The 16,781-nt window shown below is 42.6% G+C and overlaps 1 protein-coding gene across 8 annotated transcripts in view; it reads left to right on the top strand.

Moving 5' to 3' along the window:
* Nckap5 (NCK associated protein 5) overlaps window positions 1-16,781 on the top strand; it is a 926,583-nt gene that overhangs the window by 906,119 nt on the left and 3,683 nt on the right. The window lies entirely within an intron of this gene.

The raw sequence follows: 16,781 nt of genomic DNA, 5'->3' as shown, positions 1-16,781 counted from the left end.
TGTGGGTCTTGTGGAAGGGAGTCACTGGACCCACAGCAGCACCTGAGTCTCTGCTTCATACAGAGCACACGGCTGCTCATCCACAGATGAACACATTGACACTCTTACAAGCATTTTCCCTCTTTGCAGTTTTTTATTTTTATTTTTGGCCTGAGGCAGGGGAAAGAGACCTTCTCATTATTTATCTTGAGCATTTGATAGGCCGCCTTTGAGAAGGTCATTGTCTGCTATGGCAAAATAATCACGGGATTTCCAGGCAAGATGGCAAGAGAAAAAAATGATTCATTATTTCAAGAATTATTTTGCCTTCAGTCTCTGAAATGGATGGAGGCTTCTAACAATATGTGAGCAAGAGAGCAAGGCTTAACTTATTACATGAAAGGTTGCACTTTAAAGAGAAAAGAAGTTCAAACATTTCATATTTAGCTCCACTGTAATGTAACAAGGGTCAAGGCAGTCCGCCGGGTACCACCATGAGCCTTTGGATAATATAGTACATCTCCCTGAATAGGAGGAATCTCACTGTGCTCCGTTTCTCCTCATTTGCCTGCACAGATGAGACCTGAGGAAAGTTTCCAGGCTCTGTTCAAACAGCAGCATTTCCTCTGGTCCCTTTGGGATGTGGGACTAGATAGTCCATCTTACAGGATCACCCCGTCCGCCCAGCACTGTCTCCCCGCCACATATAACCATATATCTCAGTTTCTTTGCCCGATGCTGTGATGAAACACTCTGACAAAAGCAACTTAAGGGAGAAAGGGTTCATTTGGACTCAGAGTCTGTCATGATGGGGAAATGAAGGCAGATAGAGCTCAAGGCAGCTGGTCACATTGTTTCTGCAGTTAGACGACAGCACCCAGTGATGACATCCTAGTGCTCAGCTCTCTCATTCTTAGTTTCTCTAATTCTACAGTCCCAGATCTAACCAGGGCATGATGCCACTAACAGTGAGTTGGTCTTCCCACCTCAATGAACACAATCAAGATTAGCCCCAATCTCCCAGGTGATTCTTCATTCTGTCTGGTTCACAATGAACAGTAACATCAGACCATGAATCCCACCACTGTTTATTTTGCTGATTTTGAAGGGATTAGGGATGTACAGCTGCTTAGCAGCTATGGATATCATCATGTAATAGACCAAAGGTTAGTCTACAGGATTGGAGAGATGGCGCAGCAGTTACAAGCATGTGCTGCTCTTATGTAGGACCTAAGTTTAGTCCTGTCATCCATGCCAGGCATCTCACGACCACCTGGAACTCCAGCTGCAGGAGATCTGACTCCCTCTTCTGGCCTCCTTGGGTACCTGTATTCACCAGTGCGCACGCACACACACACACACACACACACACACACACACACACACATAATTAAAACCAAGTAAAGGAAGCTGGGATTTGGTAGCCTAAACTTATAATCCCAGCACTTGAGAGGCAGAGTCAGGCAGATCTCTGTGAGTTCAAGGCCAGCCTGGTCTACAAAGGGAGTTCCAGGACAGCCAAGGTGGTTACACAGAGAAACCCTGTCTCAAAAAAACAAAAAATAAAATAAAGTAAAGTTAGTCTACCATGTAAGAAGTACACTATATGTGGTACCAAGACGTGTATTATGTGGTGTAATTTTTAGAATAAATTTGGTACAGCCTAAGTGCAAGGCAGCTTGCCCGAAATGATACAGAATTTAAAAATGAAAACAGGAGAGGCTGGGCGATCGATATGACCTTGACTACTTACAAGCCAAATAACTTATGGAAATAATGTGGAGACCCCTGTGAACTCTTTGGCCTGACAGGAGGGCTTTAAATAATATTTTAAGAAAACCAAGAGCAAACATCCCTTGGACCTTCTTTTCAGATTAGATCTGAAATGAAAAACCCTGAGTAACACAATTAACTATTGATTTTGTTGATCCATCTTTAATTCTCACAGCAATTGAGTTGTGTTTACACAGTCATGCGGGGCAGACATACCTCACTGGGAGCAAGGCGCCTTTTGCTTTTACATTAATTTAAAAATTAAATTGTTCTGTGCATGAGAGACGAAAATAAAGTTTATTTTTTATTTTCACGGGTGGTTGACTTAGAGATCATAAAGTATTATTAAGCCAGCTGAGATGGCTCATGAAGAGACTGCCTTTAAGAATGCAGCGGTTAGTTGTCTGGGTGAATAGACATTGTTACCTCTTCACCGTAAGAGTTTTCTTTTCCAGGCTTCCAGTTACCCAGATGCTATGGTTTGGACGTGAAATGTCCCCACAGGCATGTGCCTCCAGTACTTGGTCTCCAGCTAGTTCTGCTGTTTAAGACAGTTTCAGAACAGTTAGGAGGTGGAGACTTGCTAGAGAAAGTGAGTATCTGGAGGCAGGCCTTAAGATTGGATACCCCGCCCCCTTCTGCTTCCTGAGTGCAGATACGATGTGACCAGCCACCCCATGCTCCGACTGCCATGTCTTCCCCACCGTAGTGAACCATATCTCTTCTTAAACTATAAACTGGAATAAGTCCTTTTCTCTTACATTACCTCTTCTCAGGTGTTTGGTCACAGCAATAAGACCAGTACCTGATACAGCACAGTCAAGCACAGCCCACAACTAAAGAATTCATCAGTGTTAGCTTTGCACACACCCTTCTGAGCCGCATGATGAACTCTCTTACTATCCCACCCTGCTCTGGATGGGAACTATCCCTTCACTCAGCACATCCACACTGTCTACACTACCCACTCTTTACTTGCTGAGCCACAACTCCACCCAAAATATCCGTAGTACATACACTACCTACCCTTTGATTCTTTAGCCACCCCAGTTATCAGATCAACTGTCACATCCTCAGAGTGCTGTGTTCAGTTGTCACTTGCTTACTGGTCTCATTCTATGTAACAACACAAAAGTCGTTTTTCACCAAATCGCATCACCGAGACACTGTATCATCTCACACTCTCTCAAGAGCATGAGTACAATACAGTAAGGTATTTTACAAGAGACTACATTCACATAAAATATAATTATAATTAACAAAAATAGTTGTTATTAATTTCTCATTTACCTAATTTGTTGACTAAATTTTAATCACATATATGGATAGAAATAATGATAATGTATATTAAGTTAAGTATTACATGTGATTTTGGGCACCCACTTGACATATACTTCCCACAGATTGGAGGAGACTGCTGTACCTCAGGTCAGGGGAGGTGTTAAGATGCATCCACATGCTGCCTGGTGCTTGAATGTTGGTGTTAAGATAGGTATAATCTCCCTCCAGTTTAATTTCTAAAATTGTCACACTAGTAATATTTGTAGGTTTTCACCGTCAGTCTTTCTGTTGCCTCTAAAAATATCATCAATGTGACATTATACCCTGAAACACACACACACACACACACACACACACATACACACACACACACACACACACACACACACACACACACACACACACACACATACATATCAGCAACTCTCCCCTTGCCTGAAGAGTATAGGACTCTGGGCTTGAACAAATTGTCTGAGGCTAGCTCAGACCAAGTGAGGCATTTCTTGATGGCTGCATTTAGGGAAAGGGAAAAGTCAATGTGTGCACACTCTGCCATGGGTCTGCTCTTTTCAATAACATTTTATATTGGCTATTGTGTCTGGATTTTCAGAATATAATTGCAGCTGGTGGTTTCTGAATCTTTAGAAAAATTTCCACAAGGGAGTTTTCTCCTTAGAAGAACGATCAATAAATTAGTGTCACTTCTGAGTTGCCCCGGCTCTCAGGATTCAATATGTCAAATGATTTTATGCAAAGCAAAAGCCGACCAGCCACTGAACTGAAACATCAACCACATTAGGAGGTGAATAGCTTACACAAGAGTAAAGCAACACCCTCACCTCCCAAGAAACCAGTGTGCTTCTGCATGAATTTTAGGCTGCAGTCCCACTTAATTCCAGAGCTGTTGTAAGATGGCTGAGAGATTGGAGGTTGAGGTGCATGTAGTATCCCTCCCTACTCTATCGGAATGAATCCTGGTTGTCTAGTCATTTCTAGTGAGCCATGTGAAGCCAAGGATAGCTGAGAACTAAAATCAATATACAAAACTGTAAGTTTACTTAAAACATTACAAGACTTAGTTTGTACACACACACACACACACACACACACACACACACACGCACACACACGCACACGCACATGCACACGCACACACACACACACACACACACACTCCACACACACGGAATGTAATTACACAGTTCTTGAGTATGAACGTCATAGATGATGACCTTGACTTGCAATGCCAAGTTCTTGTGGGATGCAGACTAGGGAGATGGCTCATTCAGTGGCATGCTCACTGCTTAAATGTGAATTCAGACCTCCTGTCCACAAATGAGGTAGAGGTCAACTGAGGAAGACTCAACAATGACCTCTTGCTTTCACACACGTGCATACACATGTATTTGTAAGCACATGTGCACATACTCAAACACGTAATACACATGGCTAGATAACAGAACATCCCCCTGGACTTTGACACTCACTGGGTGTCCCGTTAACAAACACATAACACTCAGGTATAATTTCACGATCTCTACCCCTCTAAAGACATTGGATGTTTTCTCCTGAAAAGAGAATTTCCAGGACTGAGTAAAAGTCATTGTGTAATTTTTTATATATATTGACCTAATTCAGGAAAAAAAATGTATTTTACTTTTCTTTCAAGAATAGTCAAAACCCTGTCACTCCAAAGTAAAATCGCAGCTGTGTGGAGAGGGCACGGATGTTTCCTTCATGCTACATTTCTTTTGGCAAAGTCTACAGGCTTTCTGTGCTGCAAAGGCCCAACAGGTGTGCAACTGTATTTAAGGTACAGAGTGATCCAAAGGGCTGTGGGGGAGAAAATTGTCTAATGAGTCTTTGAAATCAAACAAGTAGTGTATGTGTGTATGTCTATATGTATGTATGTGTGTATGCATGTGTTCATATGTATTTGTGGATGTATAAATATACCTATATGTATGTATAAATATGTGTTTACATGTATATGTGTGCACATGTATGAATGTGTGTATGTATACATGTGTATGTGTTTATATATTTATGTGTTTTATATGTGCAATGTGTGTGTGTATATATGTGTGAGTATGTGTATGTGTGTGATTTTTTTACATGTATGTATGTATGCATTTATGTGTGTGTGTGTGTGTGTATAAACTCATTCATAATCATGCCTGTGAATTAAAGACAGTCTTGATGTTCACACTCTCATCAGCTGACACCAGAAATGACCAGTATGGATGTTTCTAGCTCAGTGTTTGCTCCATTCTCATCCCTAAATGGTTTTTAGTTGCATTCTGTGCAGAGAAGTGTGTTCCATTTAGTTGCACAACTTATGCAAGTTGCTGCCAGTGGACTGGCTTGTTTGCCTAATTCCAGGTCACCATAAAATAATGCCTATTTTACTTTTGGGAAAATTGGCCAATTCTCATGAAATCTGCATTGAAAAGCTTATTGTACTACTTTTTATATGTGTCTGTGATGTGTGTTCATATATCTATGCATGTTGCACATATGTGTGAATATATGAACACTTTGAGTGTGGAGGCCAGAGGTTTGTGCTGGGGATCATCCTCTGTTGCTCTTCTACCTTATTTATTGAGGCAGGGTATCTCAGTCAAACCCAGGGCTTGCTGATGAGGCCGGTCTTGCTAGCCAGCTTCCTCTAGGATCACATTTGCACGTAGGCCTACATTCCCATGGCTTCTGGTGTTCCAAACAAACGTTTCCTCTTGCTTACCCAGCAGGCGCTTTACCCCCTGAACCATCACCCCAGCCTCAAGCTATGCACCTAGGATGCATCTACTACCAGGAATTGGGATGAGAGAATGAAAGTTTTCATATGGGCATTTCAGATCATAGCTTCCAAATCAGAGTTTAGAAATAGCAAGTGTGTTTCCATGTTTATTCCAGTTTTACCCATCAGTGTGCCTTCCCTCTTCCCAAGTGCCCTTCTCTGACTTTAACAAAGTTGTGATATTCTTTGTATTGTATTTTACTAGTGAAGGCTACATTTTTGCCTGTTTTACATATCTGAGAACATATCCCATTTTGGTTAGGTTTTTTTTGTTGTTGTTGTTGTTTTTTTTGGGTTTTTTTTTTGTCAACTTGACACAAACTGGAGACACCTGGGAAGAAGGAACCTCAACTGAGAAAATGCCTCCATTGTGTTGGCTTATGGACATGTCTATAAAGCCTGTGGGGATTTTTTTTCATTGCTGATTGATGTGGGAGGGCCCTGCCCCCTGTGGTTGGTGCTGCCCCTGAACAGATGATCATGGGTTATACAAGAAAGCAAGCCTTGGAGAACACGCCAGTAAGCAGCTTTCCTCCCTGGCTCTTGCCCTGACTGCCCTCAGTGATGAGCTGTAATCAGAACATGCAGGCCAAATGAACCCTTTACTGCCCAAGTTTATTGGGGTCATGGCATTTATCAGAGCAACAGAAAACAAGCTAGGAAACCATCTCTTTACAAAATACCTTTTCATCAGTCCTTTCCTCTTGCCTTTACATGGCTCTATGGCCTTTGTCTCTTTCTGGTGTCCATCCCTCCATTTCCATGAGACGTACCATTCTCTAGCAATCTCAAGGCCCTCCAGTTTCCTTTTTTTTTTTTTTTTTTTTTTTTACAAATTCTTTTTTCCCCACTCTAGGTTCAAGAGTTCCTGCAAAGGTCATTGAAAACCATTGATCACAGTTAAAGACAGCAATGGAGTTAATTTAGTCATAAAAGCACATCTCAGCTGGAAATTACTCTTTCACCTAATAAAACCAGTTTGCCCAGGAGATGCTAAAAAATTTGCAAGACCCCAGTAATGAAACAGAGTGCCCCCAAAGTACTGAATCACAGATCCCTACCTGGGGTTGAATGGAGAGAGGGGTTCTGTTATAGCGGGCCGTATTAAATTTTCAGGAGAGCAAGTGAAGTCATGTGTCCAGTTGAGTTAATAGAAGGGATGCAGTGCCAGGAGAGGGTAATTATCTGTGCTGGAATCTGACCAGGTTAACAGGGTTAACACCACAACTCTTGAGGAGAGCATGGAGGGGTCTCTAGTGCTCACCAAAGGTCCTGCTGTCTGTTTTTATGGTTCACTCAGAAGGTAGCTCCACCAGAAATATGGCACAAGAGACATTATGGAACAGATTAACTAGTGCCTCTGAGCTCGGAGAAATTGCTGCGTTGCTACCCTTAAGATGGGCCTGCCCCCAGTAAATGTCACTTAAAATGGACTTGAAGTTATACACAACCTTCTACTAAAAGACCTATATTAAAATGCCTCCCCCTCCCCCACAATCTCCACATGAGAGGATGACAAAACTCCACACAGTCTCTCTTCCCAGTGCTCAAGGTGGGGAAAAAATTTGCCCCTTCAGCTACAAGTCTGTCTGTCCTGCTGTTTGAATATGAAATGGCCCCATTGGCTCATGTGTTCCAGCCCTTGATCCCCATCTGGGAGCACTGTTTGGAAAGGTTACTGAACCTTTAGAGACTTACAGGAGGAAGGGGATCACTGAGAGAGGCCTTGAGGCTTTATAGCCCAGGGATGCTTCCTGTCTGCTTTTGCAGAGGCAATATAGACAGAGGCTTTCTGCTCCTGCTGCAATACTTGTCTTGCCATGGCAGACTGTATCCCCTCAAACCATGAGTTAAACTGTTGCTTCTTGACAGATAGTTCATCCTAGCAACAGAAAGGAGAAATAATACAAAACCAAAGCCCTGGCTTAGGCGGCCTCCTTCACTTGACTTACCTGCTTCCCAGTGGAAGCTGGCTTCTCTTCCACATCTGCTGAGTCACCTCCCTCCTGGTGTCCACACCCAGAGAGGCTTCTCTGCCCAACCCATTTCGCCATAGTCCCTGAATTATCTTCGTCTTCTAGGCCCCAATGTGGCCGTGACGATTTGATTCAAGTCTGAATTGAAGAGCCAGGCAGAGTGGGGTCCATATCTATCATCTCAGTACTTGGGAAGCTGAAGCAGGATAATTGCAAGTTTGAAACCACCCTGGGCTACAGAGCAAATTCAAGGCCAGCCTGACCCACATCATGAGCTCAGAACAAAGCCCTAGTGGGGGAAGGGCACCGTGGTGACATAGAAGCTGCTGAGGATGACCCTTCCAGCCTGTTGTGTCTGGGCTCCTCACGCTCTTCTCAGCAGGGAAGGGAAGGAGTGACTCAGTTCGTTAGCAACCTCAGGAAACGTGGTGGTGAGATGATCTTTTTGGACACTTTGAAGGTGTGTCTTTCCCAAGGCACCTTCTGATTGGCTTAATAAAAAGCCAAATGGCCAATAGCTAGGCAGGAAGAGGTTAGGTAGGACTTCCAGACAGAGAGAGAAGGAGAAGAGATGTTTCTAGGCACAGGAGAGATGCCAGAGGACACTGAGAGGAAACAGGAAGTGCAAGATGGAAGAGAGGTAAAAAGCCATCAGACAAAACATAGATTAATATAAATGGGTTACTTTAAGTTATAAGAGTTAGTGGGACAAACCTAACCTCTCAGGTTGGGCTAGCTATCAGAAGCACACATTCTTTTTGATTGTGTGTGATATGAGGTTTATGAGAAAGTTCACTCCCCAGCTCAGAGATGCCAGCTATGATGCCTCGTTTCTCCCCACCCCTGTGTGTGTGTGTGTGTGTGTGTGTGTGTGTGTGTCTGTCTGTCTGTCTGTCTGTCTGTCTGTGGGCGTGCGTGCACACATGTATGTAGAGGCCAGAGGTCAACCTCAAGTTTCTTCCTCGTCTGCTCTGTCTTTATTTTTCAGCCAGGGTCTTTTACTAAGCCTGGGGCTCTATGATTGTGCCGGGCTGCCTGGCTAGTGGGCTGCAGGGATCCTTCCTCCTCCTCTTCAGAGCTGGATTATGGGCAGGTGCCACCCTAGCTAGCTTTTCTCAGTAGCTCTGGAGATGGAAGTCGAGTCCTCGTGCTTGCCAGGGAAGCTCATTATTTCTCACCACCAATGTGAGGAGCTCACTTGTTTACAGACGGGAACCTCATTCTCTAGTTGATGCTTTCTCAGTAAGACAGTTGATATTGGAGTCAACTATCAGCCTTTCACTCTTTTTCAAGTCCCCGAGAACTAAGATGGGGAAGAAGAATGTTAAGGCTGTTTACTGAGCCAGTAATAGATGCATACAGGACACCCAATTAAGTCTCCAGTGCTTTATAGAGTGGGGAGATTCAGAAAGAACTTTAATGTAGAGAACCAGAGTGTCAGAGGGATTCCACAGCTAATTAGCACACTGTCAGCAGTCATATACTAGGTTCCAGATACCTGCTTAATGTGTACTGATGCGTTCTCAATTCTGCATGCCTTTTCTCCACTCCCGACTCTCTGGCAGATTAACCATGCATATTTGGACTAGTATTTAGATCTCTCTGTCTGTATTTTCCCATTTGTGTAATGGGGTTGATAATCGGACTCTCTCATGGGATCGCTTTAAGGATAAAATGAGATAATTCATGCAATAAAGTCACTCTGTACTTGACACATAGTAAAAATACTTTGTAAGTTTGGCTATTTGCCTACCATGTGTTTTCCTGGGATGATTGGCAGTGATTCTCTATAGCGGTAGAGAACTAAGAGACTCGGAATGTTAATTAAGACCCTGTTTGCACTAATTTGGGCCAAGGACTCTGATGCTGAGCTAGTGCTCATCTGAGGAAGGAAGCTCAATTTGAATTCCCCCAGCAGCCGTGAATAGCTTTCTGACATTTTACAGTAGGCATGAGAACCAATACCTTTAAGACAAAATCTACAATGAAAATTTATTTGAAATGATGAAATAGTAGCCTTAATCATAGAATGATGATTCATTTTGCTGTTTCATAAGTTTACTGTGTATTTCTCTCTGACTGTGGGCAGGAGTTTCTAGCTATAAAACTTAACGTGCATCTCTTAGAAGTGGACGTTAGCATACACAGATAGGTAGAGGTAGGTAGGTAGGTAGATGGATGGATGGGTGGGTGGGTGGATGGATGGATGGATGGATGGATGGATGGATGGATATATGGATGGATGGACGGACGGATGGATAGATAGATCACGCCATTGGTAGGTATAGGTATATAACTATAAATGTATCTCTTTTGTTGGTTTAGTTCCTTAAGTTTTTTGGTCTCTCCTCAAATATCTCACATCTTTTGCAAGAGCTTGTCTCTCCTCCTAATTGATTCTTCCTAACATTATCAGTGTTGCACTAGGCAAAATTTCTTTTGTGCATATCCTTGACAGTGAAAACATATGCTATGTGTGTCTGTATAAAAAACAAACAAAAAAAAATCAAACAAACCAAAAATAAGCAAACTAAATTTCCAGGTCAAATTTCACCTGAATCTTAAATCTGTGCAAACCACAGGTTCTGTAAGTATCCTGTGTAGGGCACAGTCAGCTCTGGCCTCCCTTGCCATCTATGTTGATATTAGAGCTCCATGAGAATCTAAAGGGGAACCTGTTTGGAAATAAAGTCCTTTCTTCCCACCTACTGTGCTGACAGTTCTGAGAGTCTGATTGGGTCACTGAGCATCTCTTTGTCACATCTCATTCTGTGTCTCCAGCTTTACAGCAGGTCTGTCCACTACAGAATCTACTAGACCGAGAGATAGACTCTCATGACGTATGTTGACCGGAAGTGGACGAGCAACCAGTGTACTGAGACAGCAAGCGCCTGTTACATGGCATCATACTGGAGTACTCACTCACTTCTTTACTGTATCTTAAGTCTATTTACCCTTCAAAATAGGACCAAGAGTGTCCTCTGGGAATCATAACCATGAGATTATTTATGCAGAGTCAGCCATACAGTAAATTGGTTTGATTGATTACTGTTTGACAACAAGGCATTAAATTAGTTGCAGTGTGATTCTCAAGAGAATTTTGGAGCATACCTCACAGTTCCTTGCTAGGATTACCACTAAGAAGCCTGTGTTTGCACAGAAGACAAGAAAATACGCTGTGAGTGTGCAAAGATGCTCATTTCTAGCCCGAAAGCATGTCCTCCTGTTGCCTGCTCAGCTCTGCTCTTGTTCCCAAGTGCAAGAAAAAGCCCCAACAAGGAAGTCACTCATACAGCTGTTGCCACCTATAGGAGACAAATTTAATACAATAATTTTATTTTAATTCCAGTGAAATACAACACATGTGAAGGAATGGGATATTTTATGGAACGGACAAAATTCTCATTGAGCACTGATCTGTGCTGGGCTCATCATTATTGTTCTTCTGTAATTCTTATTTTTATTTATATTATTTTTAAGTATATATATATATATGTGTGTGTGTGTGTGTGTGTGTGTGTGTGTGTGTGTGTGTGTGTGTATCTATGTGTACATCTGTACACATGCATACAGTTTCCAAGGAGGCCAGGAGAGGATGTCAGATCCTCAGGAGCTAGAGTTATAGGCTGTTGTAAGCCACCTGACATGGGTGCTGGGGACTGAACTCTGGTCCTCTGCAAGAACAGTATTTGCTCTTAATTGTTAAACCCTATCGCCAGCCCCATAATTTTTATTTTAGGTGTTACTCTTAAAGACACAGTTGACTGATACTTGTTAAGTGCCTTTTCATGGTTAAGGTTAAGAACCTGGACTCTGCAGGCACACTGCCATACTCGAACAGTACTACAGCAGGACCTTAAGTGAGTTCTTACACCTCCTCAAGCCTCACGGCGATAAATGGAGATGCTAATGCCAGCCTCCACATTGAAGCAATTTGGGAACCAGGCTTATTACTGAACTCTCACTACTCCGGAAGCTGAGGGAATAGAATCATAGCAAGTCTGAGGTCAGCCTGGCCTATATAGTGAGTCCCAGGCCCAACTAGATTGCAGTTTGAGACCTTATCTCAAATAAATAAACAAACCAATGGAGCTAGAAAAATGGTGCCATGGGTAAAGTGTTTGCTATGCAAGCTTGAGGATATGTTTTAGAATCCCCAGAGCCTATAAAAGCCAGACAGGGTAGAGCATGTCTGTAATGCCAGCATTCCTATGGTGAAATGGGAAGCTGAACTAGGGCAGTCCTCAGAAGTTTGTGAGCCAGCAACCTTGGTGTATGCAGCAGTGTGCAAAGAGACCTTGTCTCCAGAAAGGTAGAAGGCAAAGAGGACTGGTACCCCAGGTAGTCCTCTGACTTTATACACCCGCTGTGGCATGTATGCACCTGAACTCTCACACATACACACACATACATGCACATACATATACACACATCATGTGTACAGAAAAGATTATAAAATGGATGAATGAAAGACAAGGAAAGGTAGAAGGTAATAATTGGAAAGTGATAATCCCTTCAATGTCCTTAGTGTCTACTGCAGTTAACATGAGCTATCATCGCTGGGGTTAGTGTGTGACAGTCACACTATTTTGTTACCATTTGCCAAGTAGATCATGAACACCTTACTGTTTGACCTCAATCACTCCTTGTATTTAAATGGAAAGCCAGTGTAGCTTCAAATATTTATAGATAAAAGGCATCTGACAAGATAGTACCCAGCTGACGGTCCCAATGAGAAAGTACTAATACACCCATGCTTCCTGTTCCATAAACAAAGAGGAAAGGAAGATATCCAGGACAAAGACAAAGTTTGGGATGGCAGAGCTACAAACTGCATGAAACAAATAATGGAAAATTACTCGGTGCCACTGTCCCAGGACTCTGTCTGTTCCCCTGAGACAAGAAGGCTGCAGATCTGAGTGAACTCTGCAGTTAAACTGCTCGGTCAAGGAGAGTAAAAAAAAAATACTTTCCCAGTCACATCTATATGAACGTCACAGGTTTCTCTTCCCCCACCATGAGCAGCAGACCCAAAGAACCACAGAGCTGCATGGATGCTCCAGGGAGGGAGTGGAACTGAAACGCAGTGAAATGCGCATGCTCATGCAATGCAAATAGCCCAAGCAATCAAAGCCTCTTAAGCCTCTCCATCCCTTGCATTGCTTCTGCAGGGAATTTTCAGAGAGATGCTGGAGATCATGCCAGTGCCCAGGGTGTATGGGGCTGAGGACTTAGCTACTGAAGCACACCTCAAGAATCAAGCCGCAGAAAACAACTAAAAACCCACAGGTGCTAAAAAAAAAAAAAAAAAAAAAAAAAAAAAAAAAAAAAAAAAAAAAAAAATCAAATCAATGACCTAATCCCAGAGTCCAAATCCCAGCAGAGAAACATGAAAAGCCAAAAACAACAAGACTTCTCTAAATTACCAATCCTGTAGTGATGGATTCCAATAACAGCAAATTAGATGAAACCTAAGCAGTCAAAGGAATGTATAAGAACATCAAACAATTTCAAGGAGAACATGAAATACACTGAGTGAATTCAAAGAGAATGAAAGAGTGCAGTGAAATGAAGGTATGAACACAGGACATGAAAAAGGAGATCCAGTAAAGTAACAGAAATGCTGAAAACTTCAAACTAAAATTTTGGAAATGAGAAGCTCAATTAAACTAAAAACTCAGTGGAAAGCTTTACAAACAGAAATGATCAGATGGAAGATGGGACTCGGGGACAAGGTAGACAAATTAGAAAATTTGATCAATAGTAAAGATAATAATGTTAATAACCTCAAATTTCCAATCAAAAGATAAGGAGTAGTAGTTAGGGTTAAGACAGGATCCATGTACTTGTTACCTTCAATAAACACACCTCACTGGCAAATATCAATACAGACTTAGAGTAAGACAATAGAAAAACACATTCTAAGTGATGAAACTAGGAAAAAGCAGGTGTAGCCACATTGGTATCTTACTAATTACTGCATTAGCAGAGATTAAGAATATCATTTCACATTGGTTAAAAATATAATTCATCAAGAGAATAAAATAATTCTAATCATATACATATCAAACATTGGCATGCCCAATTCATAAAACAAACACTGTTAAATGTAAATGATAGATCAAGGTGCTAGAGAGATGACTCAGTGGTTAAGAGTCCTTGCTGCTGAGTTCAATTACCAGCACCCACATTTAGTGTCTCACAACTGTCTGTAACTTCAACTCCAGACACCTTCTTCTGGCCTCCCTGGGTACCTGCACACACATGCACACACATAACATAATTAAAAATAAAATGTATCTTAAATAATAAGTAAATGCTAACGACCTCAACATGCAGTACTAAATAAGGAAAAACTTAAACTTTCCTCTAAAATCTGGACTAAGACAAAGGCGCCCACTCTCTCTATGCGTATTCAACACAATGCTTGAAGCCTTTAGCTAGAGCCATAAGACAAGAAAAGGAAATAAAAGGACATGAATGGAAAAGAAGATGTAAGATTGTTCCTATTTGCAGATGATTTGATCCTCCTGTCCATGAGACCCCACAGATCCCACCAGAAATGAGACTGGAGGACAGAACAGAAATCGTGGGAGATGGGGGGAAAGGGAGGGCCGGGGTGACTGTGGTCAAAGGGAAAGGTTCGCCTCCGTGGAAATGTCTCCGTGCAAACCCATCACTATGTGCCATGAATGTGCACCAATAAAACATAGACTAAAAAATAGACAAGTAGAAAAGGACACAGCATGGTGCCTGATCCACCAGCTCAGATATGGCAGATACTGCAGGCTGGTGTGCAGGTGGAGTTTTTATTTGTTTTTTTACCACTGTTCTTTTTTTTTTTCTTATGAGCAAGTGATTAAAAAGCATAGAATTTTTAATGAATGCAAGCAGTACCTAGATTTCTCACCTTCTAAATAAAAAACTCTGGACCCACGTTTCTGATGTTAGACACAGCCCATGTTCCTGAACCACTGTCTTCATTACTTCCTGGGGCTCCCATTGTGAGGCCAGGTGAAGAGTGGCCCTTCTTGTCCCTTGCACCAGTGGTGTGGAGCTAACAGTGTGAACTCACATTTCATCCACTTCACAATGAGAAGGCATGTTTTCCTTCTCTCCATAACCAATATGACCAGAGTCAGACAGATAGATGGTAGACACACAGTTTAGGTAGATTCTAGAGATAGATGATAGGTAGATAGACATATACATACATACAAACAAACATACATACATAGCTTGTTTCTTCTGTCCATTCTTATATTTTATTGTTGGTTGTGAGCCTAGCCTTTAACAGCTGAGCCATCTCTACTGCTCCCACTCTTTTATTTTAAAGCTTTCATACTTGTATTGTCTTAGTCAGGATTCCTATTGCTGTGATAAAACACCACGACCAAATCGAGTTGGGGAGGAAAGGGTTTATTCAGCTTACACTTCCATATTGTTGTTCTTCATTGGAGGAAGTCAGGACAGGAACTCACACAGGGCAGGAACCTGGAGGCAGGAGCTGATGCAGAGGCCGTGGAGGGGTGCTGCTTACTGGCTTGTTCCTTATGGCTTGCTCGGCCTGCTTTCTTATAGAACCCAGGACCACCAGCTCAGGGATGGCACCACTGACAATGGTCTGGGCCCTCCCCCGTCAGTTACTAATTAAGAAAATGTCTTACAGGCTTGACTGCAGCCTGATCTTAGGGAGGCATTTTCTCCATTGAGGCTCCCCGCTCTCTGATGACACCAGCTTGTGTCAAGCTGACATAAACCCAGCCAGCACATGTATACATTGCATATTGAGCGTGTGTCAGAATCGCACTCTGGGCTTCTTTAAAACAAGTGGCGGGGCCCCAGATTTCTGATGTAGAGGTCTGGGTGGACACCATGGAACTGCATCTCCAACAAGCTCCTTGATGTTCCAGTGGCTGCTGCTAGTCTAGAGAGTGAACTCTGAGAACCACTGCCATGGACTGATAATCGTGTGTGTGTGTGTGTGTGTGTGTGTGTGTGTGTGTGTGTGTGTGTGATGTGGTGTGTGGTGTGGTGTGTGTGGTGTGTGTGCGTGTGTGTGTGGTATGTGTGATGTGTGTGTGATGTGTTTGTGTGTATGTGGTGTGGGGTGTGTGTGTGATATGGTGTTTGTGTGTGTGTTTGTGGTGTGTGTGTGTGGTGTGTGTGGTATGTGTGGTGTGTGTGTGTGTGTAATGTGTGTGTGTGGTGTGTAGTGTGTATGTGTGGTGTGTGTATGTGTGTGTGTGATATGAGGGGTGTGTGTGTGATGTGTGTGTGTGATGTGGTGTTTGTGTGTTTGTGGTATGGTGTGTGTGTGTGGTATGGTGTTTGTGTGTGTTTGTGGGGTGTGTGTGTGTGTGTGTGTGTGTGTGTGTGTGTGTGTGTGTGGTGTCCTAATGAGTTTCCTTAGGACTGTTCACAGACACAGGAGGGATCATGTGTTTACAGCAGTACTTACCAGCAACTGCACCACTGAAGAAAATGTGAATGAAGCAGCTGCTGTGTGGCGAGAGCTGTAAGTGGCTGTGTTCTAGATTTTCCTCAGTGCTTAAACAAGGTCCACCTGTCACCATTCACACCTAAAGGAGGATGTTGGTGGCACAGCCAGGCTCTAGCTGACACACTCAGGTTGTCTCCCTCCAGGGCCTCTAATTAACCCACTTCACCATGTGGCCTTACATCCAGACTTTCCATCTGCCTTAGAGTAGCTTTCTGAGAAGTTTGTGTTGAGTGAATCTGAGATCCATATCCAGGAACAGGTGAGAAAAATGCTTGTTTTTCTTGAAAAGAAGTAACAAACACATCCAGGTGATGAAAAACTGTACTGAAGACTTTTTATTCACCTAAACATAAATACATACTCTTATTTTGTGATGGACATAAACATTTACTCTCTCCAAGCCATTTCCTACTCACCACCCATTGTTAATATTGTGCCATGTGTAATTTAGAGGGGCAGGGACCAAAGG

Source organism: Peromyscus californicus, unplaced genomic scaffold (genome assembly GCF_007827085.1).
Source record: "Peromyscus californicus insignis strain IS unplaced genomic scaffold, ASM782708v3 Scaffold_14__1_contigs__length_90479793_seg_2, whole genome shotgun sequence".
In the NCBI taxonomy this organism is placed as follows: Eukaryota; Metazoa; Chordata; class Mammalia; order Rodentia; family Cricetidae; genus Peromyscus; species Peromyscus californicus.
Note: the sequence above shows the minus strand (reverse complement) of the source record. Positions and strands in the feature narration are given on the sequence as shown.